Here is a 19,592-nt window from a genome sequence, read left to right on the forward strand (position 1 = left end):
ACTAGACTCATCATACACAGAAATCATATTGCAGGCAGATGAGCAAAAAATATTCAAACAGAACTTAGCTTATCCTGAAGAGGCAGAAAACGAGGTAATCAGGAGTAATCAGAATAGCACTGAATACATTGACAGCCGGCAACAAGTGGAAGTGAAGCAGAGCTAAATAGGAGCCTCCCTGGTGAATAACGAGGCAGCTGATCCAGCAGACCCGCAGGATAATAAACCAAACCACCAGGGGGAGCCAAAAAACCAAAGTCACACAATACCATCTGTGACCACAAGAGGGAGCCTGAAAACGGAGTTCACAACACAAATGCTCCAGTGTGTTGACAAGCAGCACCATGAAGTCTTCCACACGGTCCAGTCTCAGTAGCCAAGAGGATGGGCCTCTGAATTCTCAACCTGGTCCTCCTTCCTCCCACCATCAAGAGTCCCAGGAGACATATGACACCAATGGTGAAACCAGTGTCCCTTCCTCTGTGCTACGGCCTTCCCAATCTGCTGTCCATGAAGCAGGCGCCGATACCTCCTGCCCACAATCTGCAATTGCACAGACACAACAGTCAGCAACCACGTCCAGTTCGTTGTCCCAGCACAGCGTTCAGTTGTCCCTGCCCCAGACGTTTAACAGAACGCAGAAATATCCACCCTCCACCAGGCCCAAATGCTAAACACACACATTGCCAGATTTCTAGCCCTGGAATTGTTACCGTTTTGACTTGTGGAAGCTGGGTCTTTCCATAACCTCTTGGCAGTACTCGATTCCCAGCCGCCATTATTTTCCCGGGTGTGCCGTCCCGCGTAACATAAGCACATGTTACACAATATCAGTTGTGCTCTGGTGAATGCAGTCACAGGAAAGGTCCACCTAACTACAGACATGGGGACAAGTTCTAAAAGAACAGACTGCTCAGTGGCTCTCCCTGCTGAACCTCCACTCCAACCAGGTCTGGTTGTATGTGATAATGGGTGTAACTTGGTGGTGGCTTTAAAGCTTGGCAAGCTGGTACACGTTTCATGCATGGCCCATGTACTGAACTTGGTTGTACAGCGGTTTTTAAAAACATACCCAGACTTGCCAGACCTATTTGCCAAGGTAAGCCATGTCAGCGCACATTTCTGTAAGTTATCTCAGGCTTTTGCTAGTCTAGCGTCGCTGCAGCAACACTTTCATTTGCCTCTTCACCAACTGATTTGTGACCTGCCCACATGTTGGAATTCGATGTTTCATATGTTGGCAAGGCTTAGTGAGCAGCAGAGGGCAGTGTCTGAATTCCTGCTTCTTAATGCCCGTCAAAGTAACACTCAACCCCCATACATAACTGCCGAGTGGGTGTGGATCGCTGACATATGGGACATTCTTCAAAACTTTGAATACTGCACCAAGATGGTGAGCACCGATGATGCTATTATCAGTGTAACCATCCCAATGCTCTGTCTATTAAAATGTTTGCTGCAGATTCTCAAAGAAGAAGCTTTCAATGCTGTACAGGTGGCTATGGAGCAAGATTTTACAGTGGCTGTTACCACACAGCCCAGCCTCACACAATATTCACAGGCCACATTAAGTGATGAAAAGGAAAAGGAGGAGGATGAGGAGGAACAAGAGTTTTTGGTCTGTGCTACAGAGGGGACTCCCAATACCAGCTTCATCACTGTCCAGCATGGATGGCCTGAAGAGGAGGAGGAGGCTATGCATCGTGAGGAGGAGAGGATGGTTAGTGTTCTTCCTGGTGAGGACACTATCTGTTTGACTCCTTGTAGTCTGCCATACATGGCACAGTTCATGTCCAGATGCCTTCTCCAAGACACTCACGTGAAACATATTATCCAAAATTAAATACTGGCTGTGCACCTTTCTTGACAAACGGTCCAAGGAGAAATTTGCTTCTCTCATGTCAGAGGCAGACGTGCCACTTTCAGTGCATGCATGCCAGAGGGCCATTGTGGAAAACTTGCTAAAAAGATTACCTTCAGACAATGCTGCTGGCAGAGATACCATCTCTTTTCAGCCACAAGGATTACAGGGGAGGGCCATGCACAACAGGTGCAACACGAGGGGTAAGAATGTCCACCAACTGGGCCATTTTCATGAAACCATTAGTAAGAGTTATCTGTGGATGTAACTATGATGAGGAGGGAGAATTTGACCAAGATGGTGAAGTACTACTTAAGTGACCTTACCAGCGTCCTTCCTGATTCTTCAGTGCAATTTAACTATTGGTTGTCCAAGCTGCACACTTGGCCCGACCTCTCCTTGTACGCATTGGAGGTGCTGCCATGCCCTGCCACAACTGTTTTGTCTGAGGGTTTTTTAGTTCGGCTAGTGCAATCATAATGGATAGGCACACACGGCTGTCAACTGAAAATGTAGACAGGCTGACTCTTCTAAAATTGAACAAGGGCTGAATTTCCTCTGACTTTGTAATCCCTACGGATGACAGCAACATAATGTAAATGCAGCCCAAATGTTTTTTTTCTAGAAGTTGTCTTAACATCCATCCCTTACCATCCAAAACCATTTTGTTCAAGAAATCACTCCTCATCCTCCTGCTTCAGCAACAATTACTTAGTGGTCATCTATGTATACCCCACCTGGGTAATGTTTTTTACTTTTTGAAAGCTTTGCACATTGTGCAATGGTGAAACTTGTACTCCTTATCTCTACCTCTTGTAATACCTGCAAAATGTACTGTAAGGTCCCCTTCATGGCGTCTTTCAGCTCGTCTGATCCAGACTTGGGTAATTTTTTTTAAAACTTAGCACATTGTGCAATGATGAAACTTGTACTCCCTATCTCTACCTCTTGTAATAACTGCAAAATGTATTGTGAGGTCCCCGCCACAATGTCTTTCAGCATGTATAATACAGACCCCTTAGGGTAATTTTTGGAAACCTTTGGACATTGTGCAATGGTCAAATTTCTCCGCTCAATCTCTATATATTCTGTTAATATAATTTTTTTGTTGTGTTGCCCTTCTCACGGTCTCTTTAAGCGTCTATCAGGAAGCATGATGTTGTTTTTTGGTCTGCACTTGGATATTTTGGAACATAAATGCATTAATATGCTCGACACAATTCTTCAGGTTTCAGCCTTACACAGAATAATAATATGATTAATGAAACATGCTCTATATATGTATGCTGCAAAAATCTTACCCACACATCCCTTTATAAAGGGAAATTGGATATAATAGTTCAGTTAGCATATACCACTACTCATATACGCAGCACCCCAGTAGGTGGGCGGAACGCCTGTGTACAAAATCTGTGTCTGACGGTGAAACCACTTGCCCTTCCCCTGTGTTACGCCCTTTCTACCCTGCTGCCCAAGAAGGAGGCACTGAGGCCTCCTGTCCACAACCTGCAGTTGCACAGACACAACAGTCCAGTTCATTGTCCCAGCGCAGCGTTCAGTTGTCCCTTGTCAGCATATATGTCTGCTCACAAATTGTTGGTTAGATAGGGCATACATATTTGTTAGGAATTTACATTGTCCTGTGCTGGACCAAGACCATTGCTGACTTTTTCAGGCTCCTAAATGAGTTTCTTGTCTCTTTAATAAACTATCGCTTCCCTTACATTTTCTAAATTTGTGTCATTAAAAAAAAATGGTGGTGGGGTATTGGCCAGTTTCTGTACATTTTAAACACGTCTAAGTGACTGCACTAATAAGCTCCATAGACCTATTCAGGCCTCAGCCTTCCACATATTGGAACATGGTCATTGCCATGCTAATGCCTTTACCTGAGCTCTGTAGCACTGCCAGTCACCTTACTAATACACTCCACAGACCTTGACGCTCTGTGGGACATATCCTGTAATTACTCCATTGTTGATCAAAACCATGCAAAAGATACATTCTGCGTGGTTGGATAGTCTCACAAATGTTAAAGGAAAAACTAAAGCCAAAATGCTTCGTGTGAACATATGCTAATGGAGAGGTATACTTTTTAATTTTGCATTAAATACATGTAATTATGAACGAAATAATGTTTCTAAGCATTTTTTCCTTTAAAAAAATTAGGTTTGGTAGGTCTTCTTATAAATCCGCAAAACCGACAAAATAGTCTGACAACATTATTCCCAGATACCATATGTGTCAGAAAGGCATGCAGGCATCTTCTCCATGCTGAGTTCATTTAGTTTTAGCTCTTTCCCATCCTTTTTAACTTTTTTTTTCATGCCCCCGGACCTGTTTGTTGGGTCCAGCAGAAAAATATTCGGCTTTCCCAATGACGTCCATTGGATTAGTTATTCGGTACGAATACACGGAATTTATTAGCGCCGATTTTCCCTAATATTTCACTATTTGCTCATCACTAGAGGTGACTCTATAAAGAACAGATGAGGGGAGAGACAGATCTACGAGGTACACATGGATCTGAAGGGAGTGATGGTATGGAGGGGACAAAAAGATCTGAAGAAAAACAAGAAAATGATAAGGTCCGAAATGGAAATATGGGTTTGAAAGGAACAAAGTGATCAGGAATGGAACATATGAGCTTGGAGGAAGGAAATGGATTGAAGGATATAAAGGGGTCTGAAGAGCTGAGATAAATTTGGAGAGGACAGAAGGGTTTGGATGGAAGAGCTAGATCTAGAGAGTACTGAGAAGTTTGTATGAAAGAGATGGATCTGGAGCCAACAGACACCTCAGAAGGAGGGCAGAGGTGTCTAGAGGGGACAGTGGATTGTAATGAGGAGTCTGGAGGAGTGAAATGGCTCTAAAGGGGACAGAAAGTTCTGGGCAGAAGAGATGACTCTGTAGAGGACAGATAAGGAGAGATATGGGTCTGGAAGAAACACAGGGATCCAGAGGAAGTGATGGTATGGATGGGACAAAGGAGTCTGAAGACTGAGAGGAATAGAAAGGTCTGAAATGTAAATATGGTTCTCGAGGACAGAGGGGTCTGGAATGGGACATGCGGCTTTGATAAGTGGAGATTATCTGAAAAAATCAAAGGGATCTGAAGAGAAGAGATAGATCTGGATTAACGACTCTGGTTGGAAGAGTTGGGTATAGAGTGTATTGAGAATTTTGTGGAGGAGAGATGGATCTGGAGGAAACAGACACCTCAGAAGATGGATATAAGTGTCTGAAGGAGGACAGAGGTATTCAAAGTGGACAGAGGAGCCTGGAGAAGAAATATGGATGGGACTGGGGAGGTTGGAGAAAGACAGAAAAAGTCAGGTTTTGAGCATGGGGTAGAGAAATGGGGCCCTAGAGGACTGAGGGATCTACAGAGCACAAAGATGTCTGGAAGGGACAAAGGGGTCTGGAGTGGGCAGAATGCTTTGGAGAGGAGTGTACAGAAGACAAAGATGTCTGGAGGGGACAGAGGTGTCTGTAGTGGACAGGGGTCTGTAGAGCACAGGATGATCTGAATGGGACAGATAGATCTAGATTTGAATGTACAGGTATGTAGGGGAGAAATATGTTTATAGGAAACCGAAAAATGGGATGGGGGTTAGGAGAGAAAGGTCTGGAGAAGACAGAGTGTGGAGTTGACAGTGGGCTCAAGAGGGGACAGAGGTGTCTGAACTAAAACATAAAGGTCTGGAATGGAGAGATGGACCTGTAAGGACAGAGTGTTTAGTTTCCTCTCATTTTCTTACTGAAATCACCCTACAATTTCTTTATTTTCCATAGGTTTTGGACTTCAGATATAGAAGTAAAAAAGTTGGGATGAAAATAAAAAATGGTCCACTTGACGGATGTATGAGGGCTGTTGGTTTTCATCATGTCCAACCCTTGGTTTTACCATAAAACAAATGCTAGACTTGTCTTGTCTGCATTGAAGATAAAAAAAATCTGTTGATAAAAAAAAATCTGTGTATCTGAACGTTTGTTGAACTGAATGATTTTACATAGTGTATGGGGTTGTCCTTGTACCTAAAGAAGTAATGGGTAAGCTGGATTTAATGTGCCTACTCATTCATAAGCCCCCACAGGAGGAGTCCTGACATAGCTGAGCCAAAGTGTAGGAAAAATAGCTTGTGTTCCAGGAGTTGAGGGTTCTCTAAAGTGTATGGGTAGCTTAAGTGCAAAAACAGCCCTGGGGAAGGGGGGTGGGTAAATGAACGAACCTTACATTGTTTACAGGACCGTATCAGCACAAAAACAGCAACCAATCAATGTATCAATGATTAGCTTTCCACTGTCTCATACAAGTTAGATAATTAAAGTTAACGAGTAATTACTCGGAATGACTTCACTGAAGGTTTGTTCTTTTGAGTAATGTCAGTAAATGTTATTTTAATGACCTGTTACATTTCCTATTTTAAAGATTTATTGGTTATACATTCATCGGGAACAGACATGAAAACATCTCATTTCATTCTGGTTGTTATTGTTATCATTTCTCCACTCTTTTTAATTTTATTTTGTTTTATTTATTTATTTTTATTATATTATTCTTTGCTTTTACCAACATACATTTTTCTTCTTCACATCATCAAAAAATAATTGCAAAAGTAACGGAATTACAAGAGACTTCTGACCTGGGTGAGAAACCTTGGCTTTTCAGGGTCAAGCTCTTTACAGTAATTATTATTACCTAAGGTTATCCTTATTGTTTTTCCTGCCAAAATCAGCATTTAAAAATCTACTCCAGGAGCCCCCATTGAAGACACAGTGGGTGCAGAGATTCCTGAGGATGGTACAAACCTTCTATGGCTTTCTTCATCTACAGAATGGTGGGGGGCCATGTGACATTGCATAACTTGCCATGCGATTTAGGAGTCTACAGGTAGAGTAGTACGAGAAAGGAAATTATGTTCTTTTACCTTTTTTTTTTTTTTACCTTTTTTTTAATTCACATTTTTTGAAATTTTGGGTACACAATAGCCCTGATTAATCAAAGCTTTTACGTAAAAAATCTGTGCTTTGAAAAGTCAATATTTGGTTGATAAATTTGGCTTTTATTCCTTTTTTGGGAAACCATCCAACACAACGAGAAGTAAACCATAAGCACCAATAACTAAACTATAATATGAGCATTTTCTCCATTCTTGAGAAGGAGGATTTTTAATAATAGATACATTATAAAGTTGGCAGTTTTTACATGTAACCTCCCTTTTATTCCGCTAAAAATTTAAAAGAGAAGTAATCATCAGACAATGACCTATTGTTTACATCGAGTTTTTTTGTTTAATATATTTTTAAAATATTGCTGGCAAACTAAATTTAATTTTAAAAACAAAAAATCTAGCAACATTCACAAAGTTCAATGCGGTATATTTTAAGACTGTAATTTCTTATTGCTTCCGGAAACAACAAATGTGCAAAGCCACAATGGTAAAACTCTGACCCCATCTATTGAAGTATCTAATGAGCTGATGTTATATACTGTATATAGAGGTGGTATCAGTCATTGAACATGAGGAGGGAGGAGGTGAGCTGTGACATCACCTATTGTGAATGGTGGATTCTGTGTTATCTGTTGTACTGTATATAGAGGTGTTATCAGTCATTTTACAGGAGGAGGTGAGCTGTGACATCACCTATTGTGAATGGTGGATCCTGTGTTATCTACTGTATATAGAGGTGTTATCAGTTATTGTACAGGAGGAGGAGGTGAGCTGTGACATCCCCTATTGTGAATGGTGGATCCTGTGTTATCTACTGTATATAGAGGTGTTATCAGTTATTGTACAGGAGGAGGAGGTGAGCTGTGACATCCCCTATTGTGAGTGGTGGATCCTGTATTAGTTATATATAGAGGTGTTATCAGTCATTGTACAGGAAGAGGTGAGCTGTGACATCACCTATTGTGAATGGTGGATTCTGTGTTACCTACTGTATATAGAGGTGTTATCAGTCATTGTACAGGAGGAGGAGGTGAGCTGTGATATCACCTATTGTGAATGGTGGATTCTGTGTTATCTCCTGTATGTAGAGGTGTTATCAGTCATTGTACAGGAGGAGGTGAGCTGTGACATTACTATTGTGAATGGTGGATCCTGTGTTATCTACTGTATATAGAGGTGTGATCAGTCATTGTACAGGAGGAGGAGGAGGTGAGCTATGACATCAGCTACAGTGAATGGTGGATCCTGTGTTATCTACTGTATATAGAGGTGTTATCAGTCATTATAAAGGAGGGGATGAGGTGAGCTATGACATCAGCTATTGTGAATGGTGGATCCTGTGTTATTTACTGTATGTAGAGGTGTTATCAGTTTTTGTACAGGAGGAGGAGGTGAGCTGTGACATCACCTATTGTGAATGGTGGATCCTGTGTTATCTACTATATATAGAGGTGTTATCAGTCATTGTTCAGGAGGAGGTGAGCTGTGACATCAGCTATTGTGAATGGTGGATCCTGTGTTATCTACTGTATATAGAGGCATTATCAGTCATTGTACAGGAGGAGGAGGTGAGCTGTGACATCAGCTATTGTGAATGGTGGATCCTGTGTTATCTACTGTATATAGAGGTGTTATCATCAGTCATTGTACAGGAGGAGGAGGTGAGCTGTGACATCATCTATTGTGAATGGTGGATCCTGTGTTGTCAGCTGTATAAAGGGGTGTTATCAGTCATTGTAAAGGAGGAGGAGGTGAGCTGTGACATCACCTATTGTGAATGGTGAATCCTGTGCTATCTACTATAGAGGAGTTATTGTGAAAGGATGTTTGAAGTTTACCAGTCCACACCTGTTTACCTGTCCAGACATAAAAGATGTTATTGGTGTTTTAGCCACTAGATGGCAGCAGTTTGCCGATTCATACGACTGTCACCTGTATGTCAGTTGGCACACAGGGAGATAACCAGTTTAAGCCGCCCCCAGTCACAGTTGGAAAATTGAGGGAGGACTGAGACTTGCAGGTGTCCATCTTGGAGTGCAGTTATTAAGAGACAGGAGCACAGGATAGTTAAGAACAGGTATGTGCAGTGTGCTAGGAGCTGGTCAAATTACTGAGGAAAGGTGCAACTGTCCCTGTGATTCCTGCCAGAGAAGAATCACATTGGAGAGACAAATACGGTTGGTTGAAGAGTTGGATTCCACCCAAAGCATCTGCTGTGACGTGATTGGCCTTCTGCTAGCCTGTGTAAGGGGGTGACTCAGTACATCACGTGTTTCCCCTCCTTTGGTTGCTATGCACATATAATGTATATACTGTGATGCTAATGTAATGTGCTGTCCCCCCATTGTTCATTAATGTATGTCATGCATTGTAATGTGGTGTATTAAATATGTCTAGGATTAGGGATAAGATAGGATAGAGATAAGGATAGGATAATAGTGGGGTTAGCTTAAGGGGGCACATTAGAGCAAGGTAATAGCATAGAATAGGTTAGTGAGATACAAGCAGCACAGGGGTTAAGCAGTTGGAATGGGCTACAGAGCAGAGCAGCACAGATCAGGGAGATATAGGAGAGACACTTCCTGGTTAGGGGCAGTTGTAGCCCAGGGCATCATGTTTATGGGACAGCCTCAGGCTGTGAAGATAGAGCTGCCATGGAGGAGAAAGGCCTCAGGCCGTGGAACGGTGTGGATGGGCACCAACTTAGTGGAACAATCTCCAGGAAGGATCCGGGGTCTATGACCATGACAGGAGCAGCTATAAGAGTGCTCTCAGCACCTTTTCCCAAGGGAGCCGGACGAGGGGATTACAGGGAGCTGGTGACGCAGAAAAGACAGACGGGGCAAGAATTGTCCACAGAGGCAGCTGGGATTACTGAGAGAATGGAAGGAGAGGTCACAGGAGTGTTGAAGTTCGTCTGGAAGCCAGGGAGAGAGCATGATATGAAAGCTTGTATGAACTGTGCTGCTGAAGTGATATGCGCCTGTGTTTCCAGTAAAGTTGAAATGTTTGCAAAGGACTGTGACTCCTCAGTGATTCTTGGAACTTGGAACCCTGAAGCCAGAGTGGCCAAAACTATAAGTGCTATGCTGCATGCGCAGTTGAAGGAACTTTATATTTCACCTGTGAGGCACCAGGGTGAGGGGATGCTAAATCCTGTTGCCACGACTACCACCCTGGCTCCCTTACACCAGTCAGGCAAAAACTGCGCTCCAGGTGAAAAGCACAGGATCCACTCTACGGTCTCCCAGTTAAACGGCCATTCGGACGATTACACAGCCATTTCTGTGATCAGTTAATGGCCGGTAAGTCCTGAGCTCAGGCCCCACCACGAGGATCTCGGTGGGTGCACACACGCAGACTTTAGAGAGTTTGGCCCCAAACCTAAATTCTCAGCTAGAGACATTGTTTGCTAAGAGAGCTGTGTGAACCTTAGCTAGATACTTCCCACAGTGGGTGAGCTTGTGTATAGATAGCATAAAAGAACTGTAATTTTAGAGAATTGTTAAGTGGGTTCTGTATTGTCAGCTGTGTATAGGGGTGTTATCAGTCATTGTACAGGAGGAGGAGGTGACTTGTGAAATCACAGAGTTGTTTATTGATAATATGATGGCAGATGAAATACATAAAGTATGGGTTTAAAATAGCCACAGGGACCAGTGTAAATATTTCTAGATTACTATTTTATTTTTAAATAACGATCATGATATGCAAAATATAAAAGCCTTGCCATTTTTTTTAAAACATGTATCACAAAAGCCAGATTTAAGCAATAGGTCATTTTCCGATAATCACTTCATGTTAAATATTGGTGACGATATGGTATGTCATTGAACAGATTTGGATAAAAATTATTATAACTCCCTCTATATTATTTCAAAACACTCTTTTTCGGTGATGATTTTGTATCTCCGTTCATACTGCACCCACACACACAAATGATACACCATTTGAAAGGTAAACATGTCCCCTTCAGCAAGAAAATAGCCAAACAAACCACACATCCACGATGTGATCACAAAATACACTTTAAACATTAATTTTCATATACCTGCAGTAAGGAAAAATGACCTGCAGGTGGCACCACACTACCCCAAAGCATACTACCACAAAGCTGAAACAAATCCTAACATTTGCCTTGGGGGCTTTCCAGCTTGCCGAACTCCTTGCCCAATCAATTTCAGGCAGGTACATATAAAGTATTTGCTACATACAGTATGTGGAAGTAGAATAAAAGCAAAACTTTACCTGTTTAAGACTTCAGCTTTAAAACTGAAGATATAAATGAATGCAGCCTAAAAGGGACCGGACAGGTTCTGAACCATCAGATTTTCCGTATTATTGGACAGTCATTGAAAAGTCTATCTTCCTTCAAAAGTTGCAACTTATTGGTGATCTGGATTCACCTCTGGTTCCAAGTAAAAAACTGCATTGTTGACATAACTCAGACTATACATTGTTTCCTGATGGGAAAGATTGGTGGAAACAACTTTGCAAAAATTGAAGAAAAAAAATCCAACCGTAGGAAAAAAAAGGTAAAATAATCTACAGATATTATTTTTTTTAAAGGGATATTCCTAATTATTATACAATGGTGTAAATACGCTCAGTTATGGGGTCAATTCTCCATCATTTTTACTGTTAAAGTGGCACTACTGTACAAGGAGCCTCTCCGTTCACATACATAGGGCTGTGTTGTACTTCCCTACACTGCAGATAGATGGCAATGCTGCTGTAGAGGGGAAAAAACGCTGCTGCCCCTGCTCTTTCTCATGCTCCTGACAATCAGACCCCTGTTGATCAGTTAGTAAAATGCCATTATGTTTATTGTTGGGGGATCTCCTTTAGGCTGGAGTCACACAGAAAGTATAAAAAATTGGTCAGTACACTGACGACAATCGCAGAAATGTTCCCGGAACAGTTATCCGTATGTCATCCGTGTGCAGTGCGAGGATGAGGTTTTCTCACATGTAAGCATCCGTGTGACATCCATATGGCGAGATTTACTCGCCGGCTTGTAAAATGGACATATAATGGATCCATGGGCTCAAATATTCATGAAAACATATATATACAGTATATATACCTTATATACTCGAGTATAAGCCGACCCGAGTATAAGCCGACCCCCCTAATTTTACCACAAAAAAACTGGGAAAACTTAATGACTCGAGTATAAGCCTAGGGTGGGAAATGCAGCAGCTACTAGTAAATGTCAAAAGTAAAAATAGATACCAATAAAAGTAAAATCAATTGAGACATCAGTACGTTAAGTGTTTTTGAATATCCATATTGAATCAGGAGCCCCATATAATGCTCCATAAAGTTTATGATGGCCCCATAAGATGTTCCATATTAAAATATGCCCCCGCCCCCCATATAATCCTGCATAAAGGTTAATAATGGCCCCCTTAGATGCTCCATAGACACATTTGCCCAATATAATGCTGCACAAATGTTGATTATGGCCCAATAAGATGCTCCACACAGACACTTGCCCCATATAGTGCTGCACAAACGATTATGGCCCAATAAGATGCCCCATACAAACACTTGCCCCATATAGTGCTGCACAAACGTTATGGCCCCATAAGATGCTCCATACAGACACTTGCCCAACATAATAATAATAATCTTTATTTTTTTTTATATAGAGCAAACATTCCGCAGCGCTTTACAGTTTGCACACATTATCATTGCTGTCCCTGTTGGGGCTCACAATCTAAATTCCCTATCAGTATGTCTTTGGAATGTGGGAGGAAACTGGAGAACCCGGAGGAAACCCACGCAAATAGGGGGAGAACAAACAAACTCTTTGCAGATGTTGTCCTTGGTGGGGTTCGAACCCAGGACTCCAGCGCTGCAAGGCTGCTGTGCTAACCACTGAGCCATCGTGCTGCCCTACAGACACTTGCCCCATATAGTGCTGCACAAAAGTTATGGCCCCATAAGATGCTCCATACAGACATTTGCCCCATTTGCTGTTGGTGCAATAAAAAAAATCACATACTCACCTCTTGTCGCTCAGGCCCCTGGCACTTTCAATATTCACCTGCTCCTCGCTCCGGCGCTGCTCCATCTTCAGCATCTTCTGCACTGACGTTCAGGCAGAGGGCGCGCACTAACCACGTCATCGCACCCTCTGACCTGAGTGTCACTGCAGAAGACACTGAAGATAGAGCGGCGCCGGAACGAGGAGCAGGTGAATATCGTGCAGCGCTGCGCTCCCCCTCCCCGTTATACTCACCTGCTCCTGGCGCTGTGCAGTCCCTGCTTCCCCAGTGCTGCAGCTTCTTGCTGTACTGAGCGGTCACCGTTACTGTACTGTAGCCATGTACCATGTGACCGCTCAGTACAGGAAGAAGCTGCCGGCGCCGGGGAAAAGACCTGCAGGGACCGCGCCTGGAGTAGGTGAGTATAATTAGACAGCCCCCGCTCCCCCTCCCCTGCCGATCCCAGGGTATGACTCGAGTATAAGCCGAGAGGGGGACTTTCAGCCCAAAAGAATGGGCTGAAAATCTTGGCTTATGCTCGAGTATATAGGGTATATATATATATATATATATATATATATATATATATATATATATATATATATATATATATCAGTGAGAGACATACCTTTCTGTGTTCATCATCTCATTAAATACATTTACATTTGACCAGCTTGATTTTCCCGACATTGCCTGCGCCCCCGACAACCAATGTGCGAAAAGTTTGCACGGGCCAACCAGTATTTCATTATTTTCATTTATATGTTTTCTCCTCGGATACAACAATTAGGAGCTTGTGCTGATATAAAATGCCATTTAGGTGTCATATGACTGTGTGCCCCTGGTAAATAATGCCAGTGCAGGAATAACAATTTACAATTAATCATTAAGTTGAGGAAACTATGTAAACCGGTGAGTACAGGTGTTACAATGTGTCAAGTTATTCCACAATCCCGGCTGTTCAGTTTTGTTATTTTCCATATTCGTATTATTTTTAAGCCCATTTTAAACATATAGCAAAAATATACACGAGCCAAAGAAAAGAAGGTAATGGAAATAAATATTAAAATCAACTTTGTGTGTCTGCATTACCAGATCTAGTATCGTGCAGTCCAATTGTTAGTTTTCTGATCGGGGCCCGAGTTTGTCTGGCAGAGGCTGATAGTGAGTATATTAATCTCTGCACCGCTATAAATCTTTAAGCTGGATGTATCCGCTTCAGAATGTGACAGGAATGCAGCAGCCTGAATTCTTCTTTTCTGCTGCCGATGTGTTTCTTGAACTTTTTAAAACTGATTTAATCTTTCTTTCCTGTCTTTTTTTTCCAATAAAAAATTACAACACCGAGGAAAGATTAAAAGACAGCTCCCATCATTTGTGATCATTGGTTATGTCCCGGTTACCTATTATCTAGCAATGTAAACAAAAAACTAAATAAATTAAAAATGTAGTAATAATGTGTAATATGTGTAATAATAGTATAAACGCAAATTGAAAAAAAAAATTGAAAATGATCTACTTATGTAACAAGGAACCTGGGATGGTATCATCAAATTCTTACTTAACTGGACTAAATAAATGAAAAAGGAAAGTTATTAAAAACTAAATACAAGTTTTTTTGTTTTGTTTTTTTTTTAACTACAAGAACATGTAAATAATAGGGATAAGTGAATCTTTTGAAATTTGAATTCACCATCTTTGACAAATTTTTCCAAGACATTTGTTTGGCAACTAGTCGATTTACTGCAAACCAAAAGTACTTCAAAGCCTCCAATTGCCCTGAAGAAAAATGACTTATACTATAACCACAATGATGGAGCAAGCAGCAGCTGTGTTCCTCCCTGGACACAGTGTCTCTCCTTCCTCAAAGGTGCAGTGACTCTCCTGTCTCTCTCCTATAAATTAAATATATTCCCTTTTCCTTACACACTAACTTTTTCACTATTTTTTTGCGTCACATTATCTGCAATGTTTAATGGCATTTTTTGTTGCTTTTTTCTACTTATCTCTATTGCTCAGTTAAGAGCTGTGATGAAATGGTGGGATCGGCGGGCGCCCTGGTCTGCTAGCCAAAACCGCATGGACCCGGGATCATGCCGCCAAATGTCCACTCTCCCTTTAACGTGAACGTAATACTACTCAGGCAACACAGGGTGAGGGTAAACCAGTGTGGCAATGCTTTAATGAACCACAAAAGTGGCAAATAACACATAGAACAGTCCCAGCAAAATACTCCAAGATGGTGCACATTATTCACTGGGATAATGGCAGCTATTACTTTATATCTTCCAGGGTTGACTACCCCACCTGTGACACTCACACAGAGAGGAGGCCAGTTGACAAGAGGGTCAGAATCTGGCTTTTCCAAACATCTCCATGGAGCCAAGTGACCGGTGGGTCCCAATCCTGGCTTTCTTCAAACTTATCCATGGTTCAATGATGGTCAGTGGAGCAGACCTGTATTCTTCGAACTGGGGCCAAGGATCCCTAGGTAGTTTACTGTAAAATGATCTGTGTTCCTCGTGATGGAGCCATGATGTATTGGCAGCAGTCCTATAGGGACCCCTGGATGTTTGGATGTCTTGACAGAATCTCTGGCTGTCTATCTGTTTCTCTTTCTGTCTCTTTCTATAGAGGCATGTAACCTCTTTTTATATTTAACAAGTGTCCTTCATGAAGTATTGACATAAAGGGTAAGAATGGAGATAAGATCAAGTAGCATTACTTGATTATTTAATCTATTTGCATAGATTTTCCTCCTGTTTTCAAAGTCACCAAACTATCTCTTTTGATAATGCATAATTAGCATATCAGTAAACATCACTAGTCATCAAGGATAAGAGCAAAATATGTTATAGGAAATTTTAATGAATTAATTTTTTTATTAATTATTTTTAACCCCTTTCTGCCAGCTGATGGAATAGTACGTCAGCTGGCAGATCCCCCGCTTTGAGGTGGGCTCCGGCAGTGAACCCACCTCAAAGCCGCGACATGTCAGCTGTTTTGTACAGCTGACATGTGCGCGCAATGAGCGCGAGCGGAATCGCGATCCGCCCGCGCCCATTAACTAGTTAAATGCCGCCGTCAAGCGCTGACAGCGGCATTTAACTAACGCTCCCAGCCGTGCGGCCGGAAGTGCTCGCACCGCTGACCCCCGTCACATGATCGGGGGTCAGCGGTGCATTGCCATAACAACCAGAGGTCTCCTTGAGACCTCTATGGTTGTTGATGGACGATTGCTTTGAGCGCCACCCTGTGGTCGGCGCTCAAGGTACACCATAAAGGTGATCTGTACTTCACCTCTATGTAGCAGAGCCGATCGAGTTGTGCATGCTTCTAGCCACCTATGGAGGCTATTGAAGCATGCCAAAATTAAAAAAAAAAGTGTTTAAAAAAATAAAAAAAATTAAAAAAATATAAAAGTTCAAATCACCCCCCTTTCGCCCCAATCAAAATAAAACAATAAAAAAATCAAAGCTACTCATATTTGGTATTGCCGCGTTCAGAATCGCACGATCTATCAATAAAAACAAAGGATTAACCTGATCGCTAAATGGAGTAGCGAGAAAAAAAATGAAAACGCCAAAATTACGGTTTTTTTGTCGCTGCGACATTGCATTAAAATGTAATAACGGGCGATCAAAAAAATGTATCTGCACCAAAATGGTATCAATAAAAACGCCAGCTTGTTACGCAAAAAATAAGCCCTCACCCGACCCCAGATCACGAAAATTGGAGACGCTACGGGTATCGGAAAATCGCGCAATTTTTTTTTTTTTTTAGCAAAGTTTGGAATTTTTTTCACCACTTAGATAAAAAAATAACCTAGACATGTTAGGTGTCTATGAACTCGTAATGACCTGAAGAATCATAATGGCAGGTTAGTTTTAGCATTTGGTGAGCCTAGCAAAAAAGCCAAACAAAAAACAAGTGTGAGATTGCACTTTTTTTGCAATTTCATCACACTTGGAATTTTTTTCCCGTTTTCTGTTACATGGCATGGTAAAACCAATGGTATCGTTCAAAAGTACATCTCGTCCCACAAAAAATAAGCCCTCACATGGCCATATTGATGGAAAAATAAAAAAGTTATGGCTCTGGAAAGGAGGGGAGCAAAAAACGAAAATGAAAAAACGGAAAAAGCTCTGGGGGTGAAGGGGTTAATTACATTTGTATACAAACACAAGTCTGTTTTCTTGACCAAAACATAAATTCAAAAGCCAACATACAGGTAACAGTCTATTCTTATTGGTTTTATAAAAATAGTCATCTGGTTAATTAAGATACAATGCTGTGTCTCCATAAAAGCTGTGATATCGTCTTACTATCCAAATTCAATGCAAGAAAAGCTGCTTCATTCCCTGCCTCAGCTTGTAGAAAGGTTTTTCAGTACTATTACATGTGATGTGATGAAAAGAATTAGAGTGAAGCCCACTCAATCATTCCATGATCAAGTTATCCTTCTCTGGCTGAAACAATCTTCTAACATGTTTAAAATAGAGGTGACAAGTTAAGGAAATTTGCACAAAGTTAATCACATATTGTTTCAACTGTCCGACTTAAGGAAATTCCTAAAAATATGTTATAAATTGAATTTGCAACAAATGACTGTACTCATCTCTAATAAATATGTCTAGAAATCTACAGAAAGAGAGGTAGATGGAAAAAAAGACAGGGAGAGAAAAAGGATAAAAGTAATGAAGGTAGGAAGGAATGAAGGAAGAAAAGGAAGGAAAACAGGAAAAGGGGTGAAGGAAGGTAAGAAAGAAGGAAGGCAGGAAGAAAAGACTGAAGAAGGAGAAAAGGAAGGAAAATTGGAATGAAGGGAAGAAAGAAAGAAGTAAAAAACAAAAAGGAAGGAAGGAAAAGGAAGGGAGGAAGGAAAGAAATAAAGAAAGGAGATGGGAGTGAGGGAGTAAGGAAGCTTTGAAGAAAGGAAGGAAGCAAAGAAGAAAACAAGGAAGGAAGTAAGGAGAAAAGGAAGGAAGGGAAGGAGGAGGGAAGGAAAAAGGAAAGAAGGAAAGAAAGAGAAAAAAAGGAAGGAAGGAAAAAGGAATGAAGAAAGAGAACAGGAAGGGATGAAAGGAGGAAGGAAAGGAAGAAAGAAGTAAGGAACAAAGAAAGAGGGAAGGTATGATAAAAGAAGGAAGGAAGGTAAAAAGAATGAAGGAAGATAGGAAAAAAGAAGGAAAAAAGAAAGGAAAGAAGGTAAAGCGGGAGAAAGAAAGTATAGAGAATAAATGACAAAAATATGAAAAAGGAAAGAAGAGAAAAGAAAGTAAGAAATAAAAAGTAAGAAAGACAAAAAAGAAAAAAGAAAGAATATAATAAAAGAAAGATAGAAATCTTATTCCTCTCAATAGTAAATGGCATGCCCTTGAGTCAAAATAAAAAAAATGAACATTTCCTTTAAATACCAAGTGCAGAAAGAAGCTACCATGTAATTTACGTAATACATTAAAAACAATTTAAAGACCTTTAGCCAGAAACTTTGCTGGACAAGAAAGATCAAGCATCTAAAAGAGAATGATAAATAAATCATATTTGTTATTAGCATTTCCAAAGTATATAGTATATGGGATATCTGAAAAGCTATTAACATGTGCAGCCCTGCTAATGGCGAGAGAGAACATTGTGTCTATAGTTAAAGTATTGGCATGAAATGTGGTCCCAAGAGATCGACCATCTGTGTATGGGAATCATTTATTGACCTTTTTATATTGTACATCTAGAAACTGTGACATGAATAAACCCCAGGAGATAACACTCTATATCACATATCAGAGGGTATACATAGTAACAACCAAATCAAAGTAGAAGTGAAAAACAAGTAGTATATTACACAATAAGAACTTGCAAAATGTATACTAATAGCAATAATGAAAGTAATAATAATGTACATGTCATAGTAGTTATATTCTTGTACATAGGGGGAGTATTATAGTAATTTCATTCTTGCACATAGGAGCAGAATTATAGTAGTTATATGTTTATACATAGGAGCAGTATTATCTACTATATAATTGTCTAAGGGTCACTTCCGTCTTTGTCTGTCCTTCTGTCTTTCACGGATATTCATTGGTCGCGACCTCTGTCTGTCATGGAATCCAAGTCGCTGATTGGTCGTGGCAAAACGCCCACGACCATTGCCACGACCAATCAGCGACGCGCACAGTCCGGAAGAAAATGGCCACTCCTTACTCCCCGCACTCACTGCCCGGCGCCCGCATACACCCCTCCGGTCACTGCTCACACAGGGTTAATGCAGGCAGTAACGGACCGCATTATGCCGCGGGTAACGCACTCCATTACCGCCGCTATTAACCCTGTGTGACCAAGTTTTTTACTATTGACGCAGCCTATGCAGCGTCAATAGCGTCAAAAACATCTAATGTTAAAAATAATAAAACATCATTATATACTCACCTACGCCGCCTTTCCCGCTCCTCATGATGCAAGCGGCACGTCCCGGTGGCAAGGATGGTCTGGGAGAAGGACCTGCCATGACGTCACGGTCATGTGACCGTGACACAGTCATGTGACCGCGACGTCATCACAGGTCCTGCGCGGGAAGGACCTGCCGTGACGTCACGGTCATGTGACCGTGACACAGTCATGTGACCGCGACGTCATCACAGGTCCTGCGTGACAAGGAGCTGCCGTGACGTCACGGTCATGTGACCACGTCACGGTCACGTGACCGCGAAGTCATCACACCCTGGGACCGGAAGCTGCCGCCTGCACCCCACACAGGCGACAGAGCTACAACGCGCCTGCGGAAAG

The sequence above is a fragment of the Ranitomeya variabilis genome, chromosome 1 (genome assembly GCF_051348905.1).
Source record: "Ranitomeya variabilis isolate aRanVar5 chromosome 1, aRanVar5.hap1, whole genome shotgun sequence".
NCBI classification, from domain to species: Eukaryota; Metazoa; Chordata; class Amphibia; order Anura; family Dendrobatidae; genus Ranitomeya; species Ranitomeya variabilis.